Source organism: Equus caballus, chromosome 19 (genome assembly GCF_041296265.1).
Source record: "Equus caballus isolate H_3958 breed thoroughbred chromosome 19, TB-T2T, whole genome shotgun sequence".
Lineage (NCBI taxonomy): Eukaryota > Metazoa > Chordata > Mammalia > Perissodactyla > Equidae > Equus > Equus caballus.
The window spans coordinates 55507591-55531385 of record NC_091702.1 but is presented as its reverse complement, the minus strand read 5'-3'; the positions used below and the strand labels follow the sequence as shown (position 1 = coordinate 55531385).

General features: G+C 38.9%; 1 long non-coding RNA gene across 2 annotated transcripts; it reads left to right on the top strand.

Annotated features, from left to right (window-relative positions):
• Nucleotides 1–11368: 11368 nt before the first annotated feature.
• On the top strand, nt 11369–17314 carry LOC111769098 (uncharacterized). Of its 2 annotated transcripts, XR_011428834.1 has the most exons (4): nt 11375–11752; nt 15260–15384; nt 15458–15632; nt 16687–17314. It is a non-coding gene; the product is annotated as an uncharacterized lncRNA (long non-coding RNA). The 2 variants fall into 2 exon arrangements; XR_011428833.1 differs by lacking the exon at nt 15260–15384 and having other exon boundaries at nt 11369–11752.
• The last annotated feature ends 6481 nt before the right edge of the window (nt 17315–23795 follow it).

Genomic DNA, 23795 nt, shown 5'->3' with positions numbered 1-23795 from the left:
CTAAATTCTCCTGATCTTCAGCTATCGGCTAGTAAAATTTCCTAAAGAAACATTCCAGAACTGCCCCCTTCAGTCTAGTTTAGATTTTCACATCTCCTCACTGTGCTCCATATGTCCTCTCTTTGAACCAGTATTTTAATGAAAATGAATAATTAATTGTGTAGTTTTCTATTTATCATCTAACTGTTTTTCTAGCATATAAGCTCCCTGAGAGCAAGAAAAGATATCTGTGCTGTTTAATATTGTGTCTCCAGCACTGAGCATAGTGCCTTGCACAGATTAGGTGCTCAGTAAATATTTGTCAAATGCTTGATTGGATGCCAGAGTCTTAGAAAAGGGTCCAGAGCTTTCATTAGACTCTTAAATGGGTTTGTGATCCTCTAAAAAGTTAAGAACCACTACCTGAAGGTGATATGATGCAGACTACGGACAGACATATTTGGGGGGTGGAAGGCCCAGGGTTTAGGGAAGTGAGGGTCTGAGTTGAGTGCTCAGCTAATGGCCTGGAGTCCAACATGTAGGCTAAGAGTGTCTAGGGTCTGTTTTAGGCTTTGGGGGTGAAGGGTTGGTCACAGAAAGCAAACTTCCTCTACTTTTGTTTTTGCTCTCCTCCTCATCACTTTTCTAGCCACTGTGGCAGAACTGTTTTGATATTAATTCCTTTTGGAGTTGTCATCCCCATGAAGAGATTATAGAATCAAATTTTAGAAGAGACTGCAAAATACAACAGGTATTTTTTGAGGGTGATGAGTGATTCATTCCATGTTTACGCAAAGGCGTCACAGACTACGTCCCATTCTAAAACCAGAGAGAGCTCCCCGTGAAGAGGGAGGGTTAGAGTGATGCATCTACAATTCATGGAGTGCCAAAGATTTCCAGAAAACCACGAGAAGCTGGGGAGAAGCAAGGAAGGGTTCTCCCCTACATGTGTCAGAGAGAGCAGGGCCCTGCTGACAGCTTGATTTTGGACTTCTAGCCTCCAGAACTGTGAGACAATAAGCAACTCAGTTTGTGGAACTTTGTTACAGCAGTCCTAGGAAGCTAACACACATGGTTTATCTGAGCTTTACTCCATTTATGTCCTCACTTCCTGCCTTGACCTGCTTAAATAGTGGTGGTTGTGAAAGCAATGCAAAGTATAATACTGTCTGACTGTATTTATATAATATATAATATTGCACGACTGTATTTATTCCAATCAGGAAACAAAGAGACTGAAATCTAAGTGTGTGTCACAGTATTCATTTATCCAAGTCAAGTGATAAAATGTTGTAAGTAAATATGATAAAATTTGAGTAAAGGTGAAACTGGGAAGAGGGCCAGGATTTACGTAATATGCTAAATTGATATACCAGTGGGTTCTTTATTGACATAGCAGAACCCTTGAAAAGAGGCTTACCCTATTAACTTGAGAGGAATCTTCCTGGGATGTGCTCCCTGTTGGTTCACAACCCTAAATCCATAGCATTGGTATCAAATCTCTCACCGAGGACTCTGAGTATATAATCTCAGCTACTTTGATGGGCCTGAAATGATGATTCTGTTCTACTTCATTATATAAATGACTTTGCAAACCTGAGACTGTACAAAAAAATAAACAGTGATGATGAAAAAATACATATATTGGTTTTCACATAAAATTATTTTTATGCAAATACATTGTTTAAAAATCATTTTACTGCTTTGTATTAAAGATGTTTAAGAGAAACTAATATGGTAGACAAATAATTTTTACTGAAACACTTAGGGGATGACCTTATCTCTAGAAACTCTTATCAATGTGGAAGGCAAGGACTCAAGTCTGTGTAATAACCTGACTCTTGTTTACTGTACTTATGTGGTAAGCTCCCATGATCCACTCCCCCCACCCCCAACATCCTCCTTTGCCTTTAGCTGAAGATGGTATTTAAGGTGGTGGCTTCAGCCATTTTGGTGAGTTGCTCAGCTTGCCTGAGCCTCTCCCATGTATACATGTTATAAAGCTTTGTTTAATTTTCTCCTGTTAGTCTGTCTCATGTGAATTTAATTTGTTCTCCTGATGACGATTAAGGCTGCCCCAGGGAGAGCAGTCCAAGGTGTCCTGCCCTACATACTGATCTATATCATCCTCCAGGAAGCATAGAACATCCTGACTTAATCTGATCTGATTCTTATCTAAAGTTATAGGAACACCCAATAACCAGACCCCACCTGCACTGACACCATTTTAACAATGATATTTTTCATGATCTTTCCTTTGTCTTGTAAAGAAATAACTCACATACCTATGCCTTATAAATTTAGCGGTAACCCTCAACACATTGCAGCTCTTCACTGCCCATGGGTCCTGTCCCCATGCTACTCCACGCTATTCTCTGAATAAAAGAGCACTACTGCCAGACCGTGAGAGTCCAAGAAACCTTTCTTTTGACTCCTTGACTTACCGAGCCTGCATCGTTTCTTCTGGTGGCCCGTACAGGGGTCTTGCTTCATCAGCTTGTGAGCTGAAGTTCTAGTAAGTGCCCTTTTCTTCCTTGTGCCTTTCTCTTTTTCAGGATGGATCTAAATTCACTTCTTCATCAGGAACTTTCTCGGACATCTGTATGAATCCACATTTGCTGCCTATGGCTACTCCATGGGGCAAACCATGGCATTCAGCTTGAAGAGAATCAGTACCTTAAGCCTGAGGGTGATGAAGAATGAATTCATCCATTCCTTCCTAACTCTATCTCTAATATATAAACTTTTCATGGGCACGGGTCAACCACTTAAGTCATTAGGATGGTCACCAATCTCCAAGACTCCCATGGCAGGTTTCTTTTCCTAAGGCTGGATTGGGATCCCTCTCCATGGCTCCTGACCACATTCCAAACTGCAGGAAAGTCCCAATCGGGACTCCAGTTCAAGGAAAGTACCAAACTCTAAGCTTTGGTTGAATATGGGAGCCCCTTCTTGGGAGAATGGCTCCAGGAGGCAATTGGATAGAATGTCCCCCAGACTAGTAGAAAATTCCTCACTGTTTTTCTCTATTCTTTTACCTCTGGGACCATTCACCAGGTCCCTATTACTGCGAGGCATAATAGGGAAAGTATACAAGGGATGCAATTCAGGGGGATGCCCCTATCACCCCTTGCTATAGGAACCCCATCAGGGGGGATTTCAAGGTAATGGATCCTTTTCTTTCATCTCTCTTAAAGTTCTTCTTTTATCTCTGGGACCATTCACCAAGTACCTATTACTCCCAGGCAAAATATGGAAGGTATACAATGGATGCACTGCCAGGGGACGCCCCCGTCACCCCTTGCTATAGGAACACCACAGAGGGAACAACAGGTAGGTCGCTGCCCTAGGTTCAGGGGGGGATTTTCAAGGTAATGGACTCTTTTCTTTTGTCTCTATTAGGGTTACAGTGGTCATTTTGGTCTCCTTTCGAGCTTTGCAACTGAGAAACAAAGAAATCTTTAGAGTGAAAGGCTCCACCCCTGGGAGTCCCCCCCACTCTGGTTTCCAGGCCTGATCACCCCAGCAACCCCAAGTGGGGTTCCCTCTCTTGACGGTTGACCCATTGAGTATTTTAGTCACCTACTGAGTGGGTTACGAGGGTAGGAGACCTGTGATTTATTCTGTGAACTGTTGTGCTAGGGTAGTGTGCCCCAGCATGGGAACTGTTGTGTGACTCTTATCTTGATAACCCTCTGGAAGAGGCCATGAGGGCGAGGTCTGATCTCCTCTTTTCCTTTCTTTGTCTGTTTCATTCATCACCTCCTCTGTTGTCACCAAGTCGAGGTTAAGTTCAGGCTGGACCTGACCAGAACCTGGACCTTCTGCAAAATCAAACTTAAACCTTTTGTCAGGGACTTAACTCTCAAGCCCAGCTCTGGGAGCCCCAGCCTCCAGCCAGTTCCAGGCCTTTGCCTCCTGCTTCCCTGCCTTACTTTGTGTGGGCTCAGAGACTAAGTGCCCCAGCTGAGCAGGACTTGACTAAATCTTAAAACTATTTGACACCCACAATTGGGCTCTACACCCTTCTCTGGTCCACTCTCAGGTGGAAACTGCCTTTACCGCCATGGGAAAGGCCCCAAGCATCCCCGGAGACTCACCACTCTGGTACATTCAAACTAATTGGAAATACTTTCAGTTGGATGAATCATGCCCCAGAAACTCCATCTTGGAGAAAACTTGAGGGGTTTCTCTGTGCCTTTATGATGCAGTTGGACAGGTAGATCAATGTTTAATGTCATTTGAATTACAACCCAGTTTCTGAGAAATGAAGAGCAACTGTCCTTGGAAAATCCTTGTAAGGCTGGAAAGCAGGTCTGGAGGCAGTTCAGGTTCCACCCATTTCCCTTATCTCAAAGAGCTTGCTAATCCTCTGGGGACTACCTAGCCCATCACTAATTCCCAAGACTGAAAAAAAAAAAAGGAAAAACGATCACAAGCGTGCCTTTGCCAAAAAATCTAGCATCTTGAGTGTCTTCTCCACAAATATTGGTAAAAAGGTTCAAAACAAAATTTGGATTCATAATTAGGGAGCCTTGTATTACTGTACCTGATTGATGGCAATAATTTTTTTTTTTTTTAAAGATTGGTACCTGAGCTAGCAACTGTTACCAACTGTTACCAATCTTCTTTTTTTTTTTTCCTGCTTTTTTCTGCCCAAATCCCGCCAGTATATAGTTGTATATTTTAGTTGTGGGTCCTTCTAGTTGTGATATGTGGGATGCCACCTCGATATGGCCTAATGAGCAGTGCTATGTCCATGCCCAGGATCCGAACCCTAGGCTGCCGAAGCGGAGTGCGTGAACTTAACCACTTGGCCACGGGGCCGGCCCCAATAATTTTTAAAACAATAGCTGTGGAGACTCTGTGTATGTGTGTCTGTATACATGTTATATGTGTGTGGTATTTTACCTCTGGCTGGTATGGACAAAATCAAGAGCTCTGTTTAATTGTCTTAAAGTAAGCACTTACATAAATTCTAAATGTATTAGAAATTCACCCAGTGTCTTTCAAAGTTAACGTGATGTGACAACCTTTGGTAAATGAAAGCTTGTTTAAGTTTGCTCATTTGATTGAAGTAGTCTTGTTGTCAGAGTTTTCGGTATTTGGATATGATGCAGGCATGGAGTCTGGGTTTACTAGTCAAATAAGTTCATGTTGTCTGTTAGAAATTCGTTAGCAAAATAATAGGTTTAAATGATGGTTAATTTTGTCTAATATCTCATGAGGTTTTCGTGGGTAATCTAAACACAACTGTTGGAAACAAATGGTTTAAATAGATAAAAATGGGTAAGACTTTGTGGGTACAATAACTGTTTTATGGTCTGTATACTTGGGGAAAAAACAGCTTTCAAATTCTTTTTGGTAACAATCTTGAGTTTTGTCAAGTTAAGTTAAATGATAAAAATCTGAGTATCTCGGTCACTTTTGGATTGAACACTGAAACATTATTGCTAAATGTATCTAAGTTATCTACTTTCGGCTTCTTGTTGCGAGAGGCTAAAAGTGTTTGGGTCTATTACTGTAAAGTGGTGTGCTTCTAGAAATTATGAAAAGTGTTTAGAATGCTGATATAAAAGACAATTCATAATTGCTTACCTTTTTAGTGTTTACTAGGGTCTGTTAAGGGTTAAAAATTCTAATTAATATATGTAATTAAAGCTAATGGAAATTAATAAGGAAAACAATTGTGTATTCAAGGGAAGTTAAAATGTATGTTTTCAGTAAAGAGGCTATAAAGAATGAAAGCAATTTTGTTTGTTGGGTTAAGAAAGATAAATTTGTCCTAATGTACTAGAAGGGAAGAAAGAAAGCATGGGACAAATTCTGAATGTAAAAAGAAAGTTGTAGAAGGTTTGTGTAAGAGAAACTCAGAAAAGAGTTTTATGCCTGGTCAAGTTGGCTAAGAATAAAGTAAATCCAATTAAGTAAATGAGTTTTAATGAAGAAAAAAAAAAAGCTGGTGCAAAAATTAAAATTTGGTTTTTCTCAAGGATAATTTTCTTGAACTCTTGGTGTGTTCTTGATAAAGAGGTTATTAAAGGTGTTCCTTTGAGTAAGTCTCCCTAAAAGACAAATTTGTTTTGTTAAAATAATGACTGAGGTCACTCTTAAGATTTTTGATTGTTTCCGTTGTCACTTTGAATGGATACCTGAACATTGTTTCCTAGTGAGCATTGTTTCCTAATTGAACAAGTGTCTTAAAATCTTTTGGTATTTTTGACAAGCTTCTCCCTCAAAAAAAAATTCAAATCCTGAATGAAGCCTTTCCTTTGGCCTAGTAGAAGGAAGAAAAATTTCTCTGGGGATTTTCAGAGGGCCCCCGAGACTTCTCAAAGAAATTTGCTCTCTCTTCCTGTAAGGAGGAAAATTCTAAACTAATTAGGCTTATTTGGTCTATTAAACTACATGGGAAGCATTGTCAAATAAGTGATGATAAACTTTCTTAGGTGACATTACGTGGGTAAATGTTATTGATATAGGTGTTTTAAAATTATATAACATTCCTAAAATTCTGATGTCCTGGTTAGCGGTCATAATTTTAGTTATTATCTACAAGTGTTGTATGTCACAGAAAGAGCCAAGTTTTTTTTGTCAATTGCCCTTTTGAGTCTTTCATTTGCAGATAGTTGTTGTTTTACTCTGATGCTTTTTGATTTTGCAAATATGTTTCATCTTCAGAGAAATTCATGGAAACAATTCTGACGCAAGATTCTCAACTACAGGTTTCTGACAAACTTTTAGATCATAAAACTGAACTGGGTAAGAAAATACAGAATTCTAATGGAGAAACTGAGCTCACAGATCTGCTAACAGAAGATTAAGCTCAAGAATCGATTATACAAGATTGTATGAACTGATGAGTATGACTATAAGTTTTTATAACTTCTGTTTGAAATATTGTTGAGTTTGTGATGTTTTGTTTTGTTTTCTCAGATTTAAGGAAATCTTTTTCTCTTATTGTTAACTATGACATAGCAATTTGGTGGAATTATACCTTTATGAGCAGAACTGAAACATTTATCTTTTTCTCCCTACCTGATCCCTCCAGAATTTGGAAACTCTTTGTGAGTGAGTATGGTTATTTGGTGGCAATATTTGCATAAGTTCAATAAGAATCTGTTCTCCTTATAACAGGACACGTTGGTTATATTACCAAGGCTTTGACTGGAATGTCATATTTGAGAGAAACATACAGGCTCAGATACGACAAGACAGCTTTTCAGGAACAAACATTGGACTTTCTGGAATAAAGCCACTTGGAAATATTGGTCTGGTACCTTGTTTACAGAGATTCTGGCAATCTTACCTGGTAAATAAGGAAGCTTGCTTATTTGGCAGGTGCAAGGAAACTTGAAATCTTTTGGAGGACCTCTAGAAGAGAGTAGTCCATCCAAATCTGTAGATACTGCAGGCAAAATCTGATGGCAAGTCCTTGGTTTGGCTTTTCTGGCCTTGAGAGACCTTTACAGTTCAACCTGAGATTCCTCATAAAAAAATTCCAGCAAAGCAGATTTAAAAGAGCCTGTATAATCAATTGCTATTCTTGCTGCACTTATGTAAATAATTAGGCCAAGTTTTATTGAAACTACACTTATTTTGAAAACCAGTTAATCTTAATTTGGCTATCTTTTGTAAAAATGAGATGATTTTAGAGGGAAAAATTATGTTTCAGTAGAAGCTATAGTACACAGTCATGGATATTAGATTCTATCTCTTCTCTTCTACAAGATTCATCTATTACTAATCATAATGTCTCCCTGTGGCCATCGGTCTCTGATACCTGGGAGCTCCCTGGGCACAATCAAAGCTTTCCTTCAACTTTACTGCCCACATGCTAACTAAATTTGCCTTGTCACACGTGGATCATAAACAATGAGTTCCTAAGGTAAAGTCTCCAACCTATCAATACACATAGGATGGACTATAGCAAATTTGGGACGAACGTATTTGGCTCGCTCCTACTAGTGGTCAACTCAGTCAAAAGGCCACTCTATATTGGGGAACAAACCAATCACACCTGTGATACGTGGCCTAATAACATCCTACGTATGGGACAAATTCTCTGTTATATGTCTTCTCATATCATAGCCTTAAAAAATACTGATTGGTTTGGGACTGACTGGGATAGACAGCCCAGCATATGTTGGTTAGCCCCTCACAGCACTCAGTGGTTATGTGGCTCCAACTTATGGCCTTGGCTGCTGCCTGGATGGATTGTGATGCACCTTAGACTTTGTCTGAATACAAGGTAGGACTACATTTACTGTATCTTCTCCTGCTAACTTACCCAACCTATGACAACACTGGGCCCATTCTGTCTTCCACTGGTATGATCACCTTGCCCCAATTTTCGTTTCTTAATTAGGAATCGAAAGTGTCGTCTGGCACATTGAAGTCCTAAACAAATTTACCACATGGCATTAAATGATATACAACATAGCCTTTTGCTGCTCCATTTAGATGTATCCCAAAGGAGTAAGGCAGTCCTCAAAAACCAAATGTTGTGTCTATATTCCTGACTATCATCAAAATATCTCTGGCTTCCTATCTGATATGAGCCACCAAGTTAAATCTGACCCTACCCTGTCCCTAAATGATTGGTTGGACTCCTGGTGAGGTCCTGGTCCCTGGACTACTATCAAAGCCTTATTCATTGGTTAATCATTGATTGTATTTCTTATTATAATTTGTTGTCTACTTCATTATTTGTCTTCCATGTGTCAACAAAGTTTCTCCTCCTGGACCACTTCTCATGAAATGATTCTCTCCTCTCCAGAGGATCTATATACCTTGTCAGCCTTGGACTCCAGAGGCACAATCTTCCAGTCCACTCAACTTCCTGCCTGTACCCCTATGGCCCCATTTAGGGATAGCTTACCACCTTGTACAGCCAGAAGTCGTTACAGAAGATTGACCATCGTCCATATCCCCAAAAGATTTTGGGGCCAAATGGGTTTAGGGGGGATTTTACAATGAGGATCAAGGCTACCTCTGCCCCAGGGAGAGAAGTCCAAGGTGTCCTGCCCTACATACTGATCTGTATCATCCTCCAGGAAGCATAGAATGTCCTGACTTAATCCAATCTGATTCTTATCTAAAGTTAAAGGACCACCCAATAACCAGACCCCACTTGCACTGATACCATTTTAACAATGATTTTTTTCATGATCTTTCCTTTGTCTTGTAAAGAAATAACTCACATGCTTATGCCTTATAAATTTATCTCTAAGCCTCAACACATTGCGGCTCTTCACTGCCCATGGGTCCTGTCCCCATGCTGCAGCTCTTACTGCCTGTGGGTCCTGTCCCCATGCTGCAGCTCTTACTGCCCGTGGGTCCTGTCCCCATGCTGCAGCTCTTACTGCCCGTGGGTCCTGTCCCCATGCTGCAGCTCTTACTGCCCGTGGGTCCTGTCCCCATGCTGCAGCTCTTACTGCCCGTGGATCCTGTCCCCATGCTACTCCATGCTATTATCTGAATAAAAGAGCACTACTGCCAGACCTTGAGAGTCCAAGAAATCTTTCTTTCCACTACTTGACTCACCAAGCCCGCATCACTCTGGCCAGAAGAACCCAGATCAGGTAAAGGAAATGTCTTCCTCCCCTACAATGCACATTTTGTTTGTGAAATGTATAAGCTAATCTAACAGTAAATAAATACAAACCATGCTCAATTTCAACCTAAAAATTCTTAATTTACCAGATTTTTGCAGTTAGGTTTAAAAGCTTAAGAGAAGCAAGGTTTTCAACTTATAACTGTAGTAGATTGAATGTCATTGACTACACAGGCTACAGTAAGTATTGTTTTCTGCACACAAAAGCTTCTATGAGACAAAGAAAAAAAGCCCAACTGATGTCAGCCTGGGACGGATCCAAAAAATCTTTCTGATGAAAGTAACTTTGAGGCTGAAAATAAGGCATGTGAAAGAGCCAGAACAGAAAAAGCCTGAGTAGGAGAGAGGAATGACCACAAATAGGGGACTGTAGCACTTCAGTCTTACTGGAGCATAATGGATGAAACAGGAACGCCTAGGGAGGTAGATGCCAACACTCCTTAATTGGAAAACTATGGAAGAGGCAGCTTAAAAACATCTCTCCAAAGGGCCTCCCACTCCTAAAGCACTCACACGCATCCTCAGTATGGCAAAAATGAATCTAACTCGCTTCTGGCAGAACTCTTCTGTGAAGAGGCCTCAGTGGGCAGTGTCAATTGGGAAACAAAGCTTTAGTTTGTGCTGGCTTCAATAGAGCCTGGTGCCAGCTCTTTGTTAGGAAAAAAGAGCTTAATTGTCTCTCCCTCAACTTCCCTATCTTTTTAATGCAAAAAGCTTTCCTGACAGGTCCTGGTACTGCCTTAGGCTCCTCACCACGTCTGTCTGCTCATTCCCAACTCACAGCCTTCATTCACATTTGCTGTTTCCTCCACCTGGAATCCGAACCTTCCCTATCTGGTCCACTCCTATACTTACACTGTCCAGAATAGTAGCTTCACATAATGGCTACTCAGAGAGCATGTGTGGATGCTTGAGTAGAGAACAGGAAGTGCAAGAACACTTTCAACTGCCTCTTCAGCATTTTCCACTTTAGTTCACCCAAGGGGCAGAGGATACTCTTCTGGGCAGCACCAAACTTGCTTTCTGCAAAGTCTTTGAAAGGCACAGATGGACTCTGTGTCCTCAGTCATTTTTTCTCATTCTGGGTGTCCCAGGTCCTGCCCAACCCCACAGAATGAGAGACCAGGATAAAGGAGCTCCAGGTTGGCGTACAAGAGCCTTAAATTGGCACCATCTCTTCTATTTGCCCTCCCATGACCTCGAGCTACTCACTGAGCAACTCTGTACATCTCTTTCCTTAGAAGTAAAATGAGTTAAAGATAATACTTGACTCATAAGGTTTCAGAGAGGAACAAAGAAGATAATGTTTACAAAGATTTAGTAAAGTTCCTCAAGAAGTGTATGCTCAATCCATGTTAACTCTATTGTGGTTTTTGGTGATGTTATTATCAGTTATAAAATGAAGAAAAGTCTCACTTGGTGGGTTTCAAACTGTATTTCAGATTGATACCGACCATGATATCAGTTTCCCCACATTAAACCCAGCATATATGGGGTTAAAACCAAAACACTCATTCCCTGCTTACTCTCTGGCTTCCTGGCTCCAGAATCCACTATCCTTCATGGAGACAGACACTGTCAAGGACAACCACCTGGATTATCTCCTCCCCACAAAAAGATAGAGACTGGTGGGAAAGCTGCTGACCAGCAAGGTCACGGGCTCCCTCCTCTCATCAAGTTGTCTCAAGGCCAAAGACAGGCTGGTGGGAAAGTTCCGACCAGCAAGGCCATATTCTCCCCCTCCCCTACCTAAAACCCCAAACAAAAATCCTTCCTTTTAGCTTTTCGGGGAGTTTGGGATTTCAGTGTTAGCTGCCCTCTCTCCTTGCTCAGTGCTGTGCAAAAATAAAGTTCCTACTTTCTTCTACCACACCTGGTGTCAGAGATTGGTTTTCTGAGCAACGGGTGAGTGAACTCACTTCAGGTTCGGTAACAATTTGGCGACCCAGATGGGACAATGTCCCAGGTGGACGTCTCGCCTGTGGCACACCAGCCTCTGGTGAAAGGCCTCTCTTGGAAGCTGTCCTGCAGCTGCCTGAGTCCCTTGTCTCAGGGACAGCCCCAAGCGACTGGCTGCTAGCCAGACGTCATTGGCCCACGGCGCTTTTGCTTTGGTGATGGAAGAAACTAGGTTTAGGACTTAAAAAGACGTCTCTTGTAAGTAGCTGGTAGTTTTTGTTTTTGTCTTTGTGTTAACCTTTTCCAACAGGACCGGCCAGAAACAATGGGTACCTTGGCAGCCCTCGGGGCTCCATTTGTTTTGAAGTCACTGCGACGCCCTGGGCAAATTTTGGTAAGTGCCCCGGGTGTGCACAACCGAGGTCCCTTGTCCTTGCTCATTTGGGAAGATCTGCATGGCGCATCTTCATTTGTTGGGCGCCCACCGAGTGTAGCACGTGGACTAAGCTGGGACTGGAAGCACTTTGGTTTTTGGTTTTGGTCTTTGTTTTGGCTTCCGTTTGTGGCCGAGGGTTTTTGGGAATGCAGCCTCGTTTGGTGTTTGTTGTTGTTTGTCTGTTTGTCTGCGCTTTTAAAAGTGTTAACATGGGGAGTGCTGCATTTATTCCACCTAAGAGCCCCTTGGGAAAAACTTTGGCTGATGGTTGACCTATAGCTATAATCCAAAGTCTAAAGAGGGATGATTTTCTTTTGTAACACCACTTGGCCACAATATTCTTTAGACTCTGGAGAGAAAAAAAAATGGCCAAACGATGGATCCTCAAGTTGGAAAACTTTTTAGAGAGCTCTTATGATAAACAACTGTTTTATCAGTACCTATGAAAGGACCAAATTAAGAAGAAACTATAATGACTAGTCTTAAGAACTTAATCAAATTTGGGGTCTCAGCTTCTCGTAGTCTTACAGATGCTAATAAAAATGTTAAGTTAACAAAGAGAAATCAGAAAGGGAAGAGTCACAGGACTCATCCCAATGGGATAAATGGAACAGATATAAATGAAGTTAAAACAAAGGTTTTAATAAAACACTGCCTAAGGTTGGCTGGGCTAAAGGGACCCCTGTATTGGCTCCCCAACATTAAAGGACATCAGACAAACCTGATCTATTTACCCCAGTTTGAAAAATTTAAAAGCTCAGGAGGCAAAAATCAGAGTGAGAAACCTGACCAACCATTGTTTGGGGCAACAGTTAGGCTACTAAGATTAATAAGACTATAAAGATTAAAGTATTTAAGCTAATATTATATGAAGAGGTTATGTCAACTTTGCCTGGATGTTTTCTTTGGGAATAAATGTTATGTCTAACTGGGAGTGCTTCCACTGAACAATATTGTAATACCAAAACTTGTTAATAGAATTCTAATGTAAGTTATAATTAAAAGTATAAGGGTTAGTAAAACTAAGATAAAGTTTTGTAAAAATTGATATACTTAGGCCAATTTCAGTTCACACAAACTGATGTATGCAATTGGAAAAGCCAGCTGCAATAATGTGGAGCCTGTTTTAATCTTTTGAGGCTTCTAAATAAAATTAGAAATACTTTACTGCCTCTTTAAGAGAAAATAATTAAATAATTAAACATGCCAGCAGCCACCCCAAATCTGCTGCTTTTGTCTACTCTTGCTGAGCTTCCCAACAAGCTGAGCTTTTCTTCAAATCCCTCAAAATTCCTGATCTAAAATTGAACAAGTAAAAATAAGCAAACTTTTGAGATAAATTGGAATTGTAATGGCCATTCTGAAAACCTCTTTCAGAAGAGGATTCAAAATCTCTCATAAAGGAATGCGGTCTTTAATGAATATGCAAAAACTTCTAAGAGACAAAGTTATTTAATATGATATAAAATGATCTTTGATGAATAAAAGCCTGTTTAAGTTCACTGGTTCCATTTAAAATGAATGTGTCCTCAAAGTTATCAGCATTGGCTATAATGCAAACATACAGTCTGGGTCTACTGGTCAAATGAGCTCATGTCATGTCTGTTACAAAATTTATCAGCAAAACTCATAACTCAGTATAATAGCTAATTTTGTTTAATGTCTCATGGAGTTTTTGAAGATGATCTAAATATAATTGTTAAGAAAAGGTAAACTAAATAAACTCAAAAAAATAAAAGTTTTTGGAAAAACTTTTTAACAATGATTATATATATAATTATAAGTATAATAATTATATTATGATATATGTACTGAAAACAACTGAGGATGATAGTTAAATGCTGTAATGCCACATGAAGGTTTGAAGAGTAATTGTTAAAACTGGGTAAGAGTTTTAAGTACAATAATTATGTTTTATAGTCTGCATACTTAAAAACAGCTTCCAAAATCTTTTTGGAAACTTAAATTTTATAACTTTACTAAGTTAAGTTAAATAATAACAGTTTATTGGGTGTCTAGGTCATTTCCACATAAGATAAAATATTAAAGGTTAACTACTAAGCATATATTTGTCTGCCTTTGGTTTCTTATATCAAAGAGACCAAAAAGTGCTTAGATTTATTAATAAACATGTTTTATGCATGCTGATAAATTTTCTATGAGGAAACATATTTCTAAAAGGTCTGTATACAAGGAAAGTAAAATATATGGTTTCAGTAAAAAGATATAAAGAATGGAAATATTTTTGCTTCTTGAGTTGAGAAAAATAAATTTGTCCTAAAGTGCTGGGACAAATTCTGAATGTAAAAAAAGTAACCAAAGGTTTGTAAAAGTAAAACCCTAAAGAGATTTATATACGGTCAAGTTGGCCAGGATTAAAGTTAATCCAATTAAGTAAATAAACTTATATGTCAAAAGTAAACTGGTACAAAATTAAAACTTGGTTTCCTCTTTCTTAAAAGGATAATTTTCCTAAATTTTTAATCTGCTCTTGATAAAAAGATTATAATAAGGCTTTTTTTGACTATTTTAACTCTGTGTCCCCTTGACTGTTTTCTTGTCACTTGGAATAGATACCTGAACATGGTTTCGCAGTGAACCTGGTTTCCTATCTGAACAAATGTTTTAAAGCTTTTAATATTTTTGACAAGCTTCCCCCCTACACAAATATTCAAGTCTTGAATACAAGCTTTCTTTTGACCTGGAAGAGGAGGGAAGGTTTCTCTGGGGATTTTCAGAGGGCCCCTGGGAATTCTCGGAGAAATTTGCTGTCTTCCTATAAGGAAAGAATGCTAAACTAATAAGGCTTATTATGTATGTTAAATTACATGAGAAGTGTTGTCAAATAAATAATGATAAACTTCCTTAAATGGTATTAGGTAAATGAGTGTTATTATATAAATATTTAAAAAATTCTCTGATCTGTTCTGATTGCCAGCTATAATCCTGGTTATTATCTCAAAGTGTTGTATATCACAGACGTGGTCAGATGCCTTTGTCAATTACCATTTTTGAATGTTTTATTATTTATGAACAGTGGCTATTTTACTTTGATGTTTTTGCAAATATGTTTCATCTTCAGAGAAATTCATGGAAAGGACTCTGACACTATAGAATACAGGTTTCTAATAAACATTCAGATTGTAAAACTAAACGAGGTAAAAATTACAGAACTCGAACAGAGAACCTGATGACCTCACAAACTGCTGACAGAAGATTAAGATCAAGAACCAATTACACAGGACGGAATAAACTGATAGGGATGATTATAATTGTTATGACTTTTTAAAATAATTTTTGCTGATTTTTGATGTTTTGCTTTTTTTCAGAGTTAAGAAAACCTTTTTCTCTATTCTCTTGAAGAACTATGACTTACAGCAATTTATAAACAAAATTGAAACATTTGTCTTTTCCTCCCTATTTGAGCCCCCCAAAACGTAAAACCCTCTGATAAGTAAGTATTCTTATTCTTATGGCAATATAGTTGTTTGCATAAGTCCAATAAGAATCTGTTCTTCTTTTAACAGGACACAATTGGAAACACTGGTTATATTACCAAGACTTTGACTGGAACATCATATTTGAAAAAACATACAGGCTTAAATATAACAAGACAGCTTTTGAGGAATGAAGGTTGACATTCTGGAATAAAGCCACTTGGAAATATTGGCCTGGTACTGTGTTTATGGGTTCTGTAACCTGGTAAGGTTCAGCAAAGAATGTCGCTCCCTCTGGCAGGTACAAGGAACCTCAGTATTTTGGGGGACCTCACGAAGAGAGGGATTCACCCAAATCTGTAGGTACTGCAGGCAGAATCTGATAACAGGTCCTTTGCTTTGCTTTCCTTGAGAGACCTTTAAAGTTCAACCTGAGATTCCTTATAAGGTTCCAGCAAAGCAGATTAAAAAGAGCCTATATGGGGGCTGGCCCCGTGGCCGAGTGGTTAAGTTTGCGCGCTCCGCTGCAGGCGGCCCAGTGTTTTCATTGGTTTGAATCCTGGGTGAGGACATGGCACTGCTCATCAAACCACGCTGAGGCAGTGTCCCACATGCCACAACTAGAAGGACCCACAACGAAGAATATACAACTATGTACTGGGGGGCTTTGGGGAGAAAAAGGAAAAAGAATAAAATCTTTAAAAAAAAAAACAAGAGCCTATATGATCAACTGCTATTCTTGCTGTACTTATGTAAATAATTATGCCAAATTTATTAAAACTAAACTTATTTTGCAAACCAGTTACTCTTAGTTTGGCTATTTCTAGTGAAATTGAGGGTGATTTTAGGGAGGAAGATTATGTTTCAATAGAAACTATAATACATGTTTATAGATATTGAATTTTAGTTTTTTCAATTGTCTTTGAAATTTTTCTTTTACTTCTGTTAACTGGACTGGATCTTGAATTCTTTGTCTGCTGAAATATCTGGCTAAAAACTTCCAAACTAACATTTTCAGGGTTTTTTTGCATTATTTTCATTTAGAGTCATTGAAAATTAAATCTTCCCTTTATCCTAAAGCCTTGCAAACTAAAGGTGGAAGACCTAATATAAACTTAAGAAAGATTCACGTCTACTGCTGTGTAAGCCAGTCAAAAAGCTACATGAGTGCCCGATAACACCATCAGAGACATTTCAAACTGCAAAAGATGCTTCGACCCTGACTTCTAGGAATCTTGCTTGGCTGCCCCCTGGGATCAGAAACTGGTTTATAGTTTGCTCCAATCATTAACCTTGTTTTTCTCTTTTTGTTTCTCTAGAAAAACTTCTTATTAAAGACCTGATTACTTACTTACATGATACAGGCCTAACTTAAGGAGCCCACCAGCATCACTGCCTTATTAAAATACTGGTTCAGTGGGACGAAACAACCTATGCCCCATTTCAGCAGGAAGTAGCTAGATCGGTCGCTGCCCCAAATCCCTCAAGATTGACAGATGGACATAAAATAGGGGGGAGTTGATACCGACCCTGATATCAGTTTCCCCACATTAAACCCAGCATATATGGGGTTAAAACCAAAACACTCATTCCCTGCTTACTCTCTGGCTTCCTGGCTCCAGAATCCACTATCCTCCATGGAGACAGACACCGTCAAGGACAACCACCTGGATTATCTCCTCCCCACAAAAAGATAGAGACTGGTGGGAAAGCTGCTGACCAGCAAGGTCACGGGCTCCCTCCTCTCATCAAGTAGTCTCAAGGCCAAAGACAGGCTGGTGGGAAAGCTCCGACCAGCAAGGCCATATTCTCCCCCTCCCCTACCTAAAACCCCAAACAAAAATCCTTCCTTTTAGCTTTTCGGGGAGTTTGGGATTTCAGTGTTAGCTGCCCTCTCTCCTTGCTCAGTGCTGTGCAAAAATAAAATTCCTACTTTCTTCCACCACACCTGGTGTCAGAGATTGGCTTGCTGTGTAACGGGTGAGCGAACTCACTTCAGGTTCGTTAACAAGATGACTGAAGGTTTCTTAGAGGAGCTTCAGGTTCTGCAAATGTTTAATTCTATTTTTTCAACAGACTTTGCTTTTTAGCTTTTTTTAAAAATAGACTCTAGTTTTAGGTTCACAGCAAAATATGAAGGCTTCCCATACACTCATTGCCCCCTACCCCCAGCCTCTCCCACTATCAACATCTTGCACCAGTGTGGTACATTTGCTACAATCAATGAACCTACCTTGACACATCATTATCACCCAAAGACCATAGTTTCCATTAGGGTTCACTCTTAATGGTGTACATTCTATGGGGTTTGACAAATATATAATGACATGTATCCACCATTATAGTATCATATAGAATAATTTCACACCCTAGAAATCCTGTGTACTTGCCAATTTATCCCTTCCTCCCCCAATCCCTGGCAATCACTGATTTTCTTTAGTCTCTCCATAGTTATACCTTTTCCAAAATGTCATTTTGTTGAAACCATACAGTATGTTTCCTTTTCAGATTGTCTTCTTTCACTTAGTAATATGCATTTAAGTTTCTTCTGTGTCTTTTCATGGCTTAATAGCTCATTTCTTTTTAGTACTGCATGATATTCCATTGTCTGGATGGACCACAGTTTGTTTCTCCCTTCACTAAGGACATCACTGTTGCTTGCAAATTTTGGCCATTATAAATAAAGCTTCTATAAACGTCTGTGTGCAAATTTTTGTGTGGACCTGAGTTTTCAACTAGTTTGGGTAAATACCAAGGAGTGTGATTGCTGGATTGTATAGTTAGAAATATGTTTAGTTTTGTAAAGAACTGCCAAACTCTCTTTCAAAGTGGCTGTATTATTTTACATTTCCACCAGAAATGAATGAGAGTTCCTCTTGCTTCATGTCTTCAGCAGCACTTGGTGTTGTTCATGTTTTGCATTTTGGCCATTCCAATAACTGTGTAGTGGTATCTCATTGTTATGCAAGTGCTTATTTGCCACCTGTATGTCTTCTTTAGTGAGGTGTCTGTTAAGATCTTTGGCCTTTTTAAAAGTGGGATTGTTCATATTCTTATTGTTGCATTTTAAGCGTTCTATGTGTATTTTGGATAATAGTCCTTCATCAGATATGCATTTTGCAAATATTTTCTTTCAGTTTGTAGTTTGTCTTCTCATTCTCTTGAATATGTCCTATGAAGAGAGGAAGTTTTTAATTTTAAGAAGATCAGTTTATGAATTATTTCTTTAGTGGATCATGCCTTTGGTGTGTCTAAAAAGTCATCACCATACTCGAAGTCACCTAGATTTTTCTCCTATGTTATCTTCTCTGACTTTTACAGTTTCACATTTTATATTTAGGTTTATGATCCATTTTGAAGTAATTTTTGTGAAGGGTGTAAAGTTTATGCCTAGATTTCCTTTTTTGCATGTGGATGTGCTCTGTGTTCTAGCATCGTTTGTTGAAAAGAATTTATCTTTATTCCATTGTCAAAGCCTTTGCTCCGTTGTCAAAAATCAGTTCACTATATTTATGGGAGTCTATTTCTGGGCTCTATATTCTGTTCCATTAATCTATTTGTTATTCTTTCACCAATACCTCACTATATTGATTATTGTAGCTTTATATAAGCTTTATATTGTAGCTTTTATATATTGTAGCTTGAGGTTGGGTAGGGTTGCTCTTTTGACTTTGTTGTTCTCCTTCAGTATTGTGTTGGCTATTGTGGATTTTTTTCCAATGCATGTAAACTTTTGAATCAATTTGTTGATATCTGTAAAATAACTTGCTGGAATTTTGATTACATTTATGTTGAATCCCATAGATTGAGTCAAGAAGGACTAACATCTTGACAATAATGAGTCCTCCTATCCATGAAAATGGAATATCTCTCCATTTAGTTAGTTCTTCTTTGGTTTCTTTCATCAGAGTTTTGTAGTTTTCTACATATAGGTCTTGTACATATTTCATCAGATTTATACTCAAGTATTTCATTTTGGGGGGGTAATATTGTAAGTGGCATTGTGTTTTTAATTTCAAATTCTACTAGCTTATTGCTAGTATATAGGAAAACAATTGACTTTTCTAGATTAATGTTGAATCCTGCAACCTTGTCATAATCAGTTCTTAGTTCTGGGAGTCTTTTTGTCAATTCTGTTGGATTTTCTGCCTGGATAATTATGTCATCTGTGAACAAAGCCAGTTTTATTTCTTCCTTCTCAATTTGTATATGTTTTATTTCCTTTTCTTGTCTTATTTCATTAGCTAGGACTTCCAGTCCAATGTTGAAAAGGAGTGGTGAGAGGGAACATTCTTGCTTTGTTCCTGATCTTAGCAGGAAAGCTTCTAGTTTCTCACCATTAAGTATGATGTTAGCCGAATTCTATTTTTAAAAATACATTTTAAGCTGTTATAAATTTAAATAGAAATAACACTCAAGTATGTTTATGTGACAAATTTTAAATAAGTGCAGACAGTTAAGGCACTATATTTTTCTGCCAGGGTGGGAGCAGCCTTGGAATGAAGCCCACTCCTGCATTTCTGAAATTCTTATAAATTTGTCATTGATTAGGAACGTTTTAAGTCTGGCATGGGTTTTACTTCCTTAGCAGACATCCTGAGTGTTCGCTTTAGAGAAGATGCCAGTAGATTAATGGCTTCTCAAATTATGATGAAACTATAGAAAGCTTTGACACAGAATGCAGACCCACTTCACTAATAGCTGGTTTAAATGTTGAGAAAGGATCATTTCCTTAGTGTAGAACCTGAATTCAATGGCGGATGTAAGCCAGGTTAAAGTGGCTCTACACCATCTTCCACAGAGTCATATTGATGTCTTGCGTCTTAAGGGGCTATCTAAAAGAAAAGTATTTTATCGTATCTTCAGACTTTTTACAAAGCTTTATGATGGATAGTAAAATGGATAAAAGAACTTATTAGTAAAATCTTTCCAAATGCCAGAAGAATGGGCTCCATAACACATCTAGACCCTTCGCATATGAGGGTTTCCAGACATTTGTCTGCTTCTTCCTCTTCAGCTTCAGCTTCAATTTCTCCCCTGAGCCTGCAGATTGGCAGGGGAAAAAGTAATGAGATCTGGGTATTTTTTCAATTCATAAAATTTACTTTCACTTATTTTAAACTAATTTATTAAGAAAAGCTTTATAAGAAACAAAGAGTAGTATAATAAATATGTAATGCACCCTCACAAAGTTTAAGAAATAGATCATTGTCAATGACTAACATTGTTTAAACTCTTAGGACATTCTTAGTATTTATTTCTTTTTCTAAATTGTTAGAGTTTTTTTTTTTCTTGATATCTTTTGGAAATCACAAAATTCTATGTGGGAAGCAGATGCCTGTGTATTGTGCCATCAGACATTATGTTTATTGCCAAACCACAAACCTGTGATATGCGTCATAATGACTTTGATTCATTTATTCATTCATTCAATAAACATTTACTGAGCTTCTATTGTATGACAGGTGCTTGTGTTTTACTTGGCATCGTCCGATGGTGTTCTCAATTTGAAGTGAGATGATTCCTGTAGTTTATTCCTTGCACCATATCATCAGTCTTAGGGTTCTTTCGAGACCTCTGAGGGAAGCTTGTGCACCTCTGTTCCTCTCTGAGGTAAATGGATCCTCCCTCTTTTTGCCTGAACCTACATACCTGTTATACTTAGAGTAACCACCATGTGCTCTGGATTTTCAAAGGCAGTTCTGTGTTCAAATTTTTGGCTCATAAAATATGTTAATTACATTTAAATTAATGGCATCTGTGTACTTGTCTTTGTTGAGAACACGTCCTGTGTATTTGTCACATGAGGGAAGGCACTCTATAAATATTTGAATAAATTGATAAACATGTTTTAATTTGAGGCAGAATTTATCAAAAGGGAAAAATATGTCACACTTTTCAGCTAGATTGGAGCACATTTAAGGGGTAAATAAGATCCTTATCAGCTCAAGCTTGTACGTCTGCCCATCTCTAACTCAAAATTCTCTGTGACAACCTTTTACATTGCTGTGTTTGTGCTCATAGGCACACTTTTCTGACTAGGGTAAACTGTCTCTCCACTTCTATTCCACTTAGGTGAATCTTTCCTTTCCTCAAGGCAATTGCCCAAGGAAATTTCCCCAGGATCAGTTTTTATGCTTCCCTGGACTGGTAACTAGACGTGTGAATACCTGGGGACAAAAAAAGTAAAAATTCAGATTGTTTTCTCTAGGTTTTTGGTTCCTGTTGTTTCCTAACTTCTTCAAAAGAAAAATAAATAGATGAGAGTGAGGGAACTCCTTTCCTCCATATTTTGTTTCAATAAGACAAGTATATGTTATACCCTAAATATAACTAATCAAATTGTTTAAATAAGCAAGCCAGATGTTACATAATAGACTTCCATTTCTCCAAAAAATGTGATTTTAGATTGGCCAAAGTTACAAAAGGAAAGGAAAAAAGCTCTGTGTATTTTTCTTTTTTTAAAAAATCAGTCATTTCTATCCTCATTCTCCTGACTTACAGGTTTTTTTTTTTTTTGGTTTTTTCTTTGAGGAAGATTAGCCCTGAGCTAACATCTGCCACAAGTCCTCCTCTTTTTGCTGAGGAAGACTGGCCCTGAGCTAACATCCATGCCCATCTTCCTCTACTTTATATATGGGACGCCTACCACAGTATGGCTTGCCAAGTGGTGCCATGTCCGCCTCCAGGATCCTAACCAGCAAACCCCAGGCTGCCCAAGTGGAACGTGCGCACTTAACTGCTGTGCCACCAGGCTGGACCCATGGCTTACAGTTTTTGATGCACATTTGGAAACTAATCCTATATTGCCTCGTGAAAAGATTTATATCTTGTTATTTAATGTCTGCAGAGTTGTTTAATAGTTCATTGATTTAGAAGCATGGTAAGGGTTCCAAGAAAAAGTAGGCTCCCTAGGAATGTTGGAAGAAGGAGAGGAATGACTTCAGGATTGACTGAAGTTTGGGGGCACTGGAATTGAGGTTCCTAAGTGAAGAAGGAAGGAGTGGCAACAAAGTTTATACCTCTAGAGAGGGAGCTGCAATTTCAGATGCCTACAGGAGTCAAGAGAGGTACATTAAAATAAATGATTTTACAATAGGGAGTTGTAGGATCTGTGCGAAACTTGAACTCCAGCATTAGGTAGCAGGAAATAGAATAACTAAGAAGGTAGGGAGCTGCCCCCGGAAGCACTGGGATATTAGTTTGTGGCTGATGAAAATTCATATTTTTAAGTATAAGTCTTGCTGGTATTACTCAAATATCCCAGAATGTCCTTTGCCTGAGTCCAGCATAATTTTCCCCGTTTCTCAATGGAGTATCCAGCCTGGCTTAAAGCTCTCGAGATCTTCATCCCCTCCATCCCACTTGGAACTGAGATTCTCAAGTGAAGAATAAAGAAATTAGGACAAAGGTGATGCCCCTGGACTTTTGAAAAGGGTCTTGTCTCTATGTAGGGTGTTTCAGTAAGACTCCTTGTACTCTGCCTTGTAGGCATTTCTAGGCTAGCCCATGCCTTTCTCCTCACCTTGGTCTTGTCCTCTTGGCCTTGGAGCTGGTTTTCTCCCGTAACTCACGCCCCCTGCCCTTTTGAATAAATTCTTTATTTGGACTACTTGATTCCCAACTTCAGCTCTCCCAAGATTCTGTCTTCAGTTTCCCCTTAGCCCTACAATCCATTCCACTGTGAAGCTTCATGTTGCTATCAAACTCAGTACCAGTTTTCAGAACCCCAGCCAAGAGCCAAGCCCTCAGGTCCCTACTTGGTAAGGAAAGGAATCTGGACATGGCTAATGTTGCAAGAAAGCTAAGAAAATTAAGAGAAAGGGTTACCCAAACAGAATAAGAGTTCTCATATGAGTGGATGAGTGAGCAGAGAGCCTTCCCCACTTTGGCAATGATGGCAGCCCAAGGGACTGGATTTTGCAACAGTTAGGCTCTCCAGGTAGCAGCAAAGTTCCTGTGTCTACACTGCAAATAATTTGATTGTATTTGAACTTGCCATTGAATGAGGCCATAGGGAAGCTAGGGGAGAGGAGCAGCATATCTCCAGGTCAAGAAACTCTAATACCTGCCTCAGTGAAGATAAAATACGTTAGATCTTCACTAGAGAATAGGAAGGAAATGGGGGAGGAATAACCTTAAAATCGTTAGTGGAAGGAAACCACTGTCAGAGATCACTGAGAAATAATGTACGCTCTTTGTTATTTTTCACCTGGTGCTCTGCCCACAGGGAAAAAAGCTACAGATGTTTCCTCAACAAAACACTCTGAACAAAGCAGAGGAATGAGCTTTTCTGAACTTGGAGCCAGAAGACCTATGTTTACCTTCTGGCACAACCATCATCGTGCCATCTCCCACAATTCAGTTACCTCTCTAAACCTTGGCTTCTCCATTTGTAAAAAACAGATGATATAAGAATATTCATTTC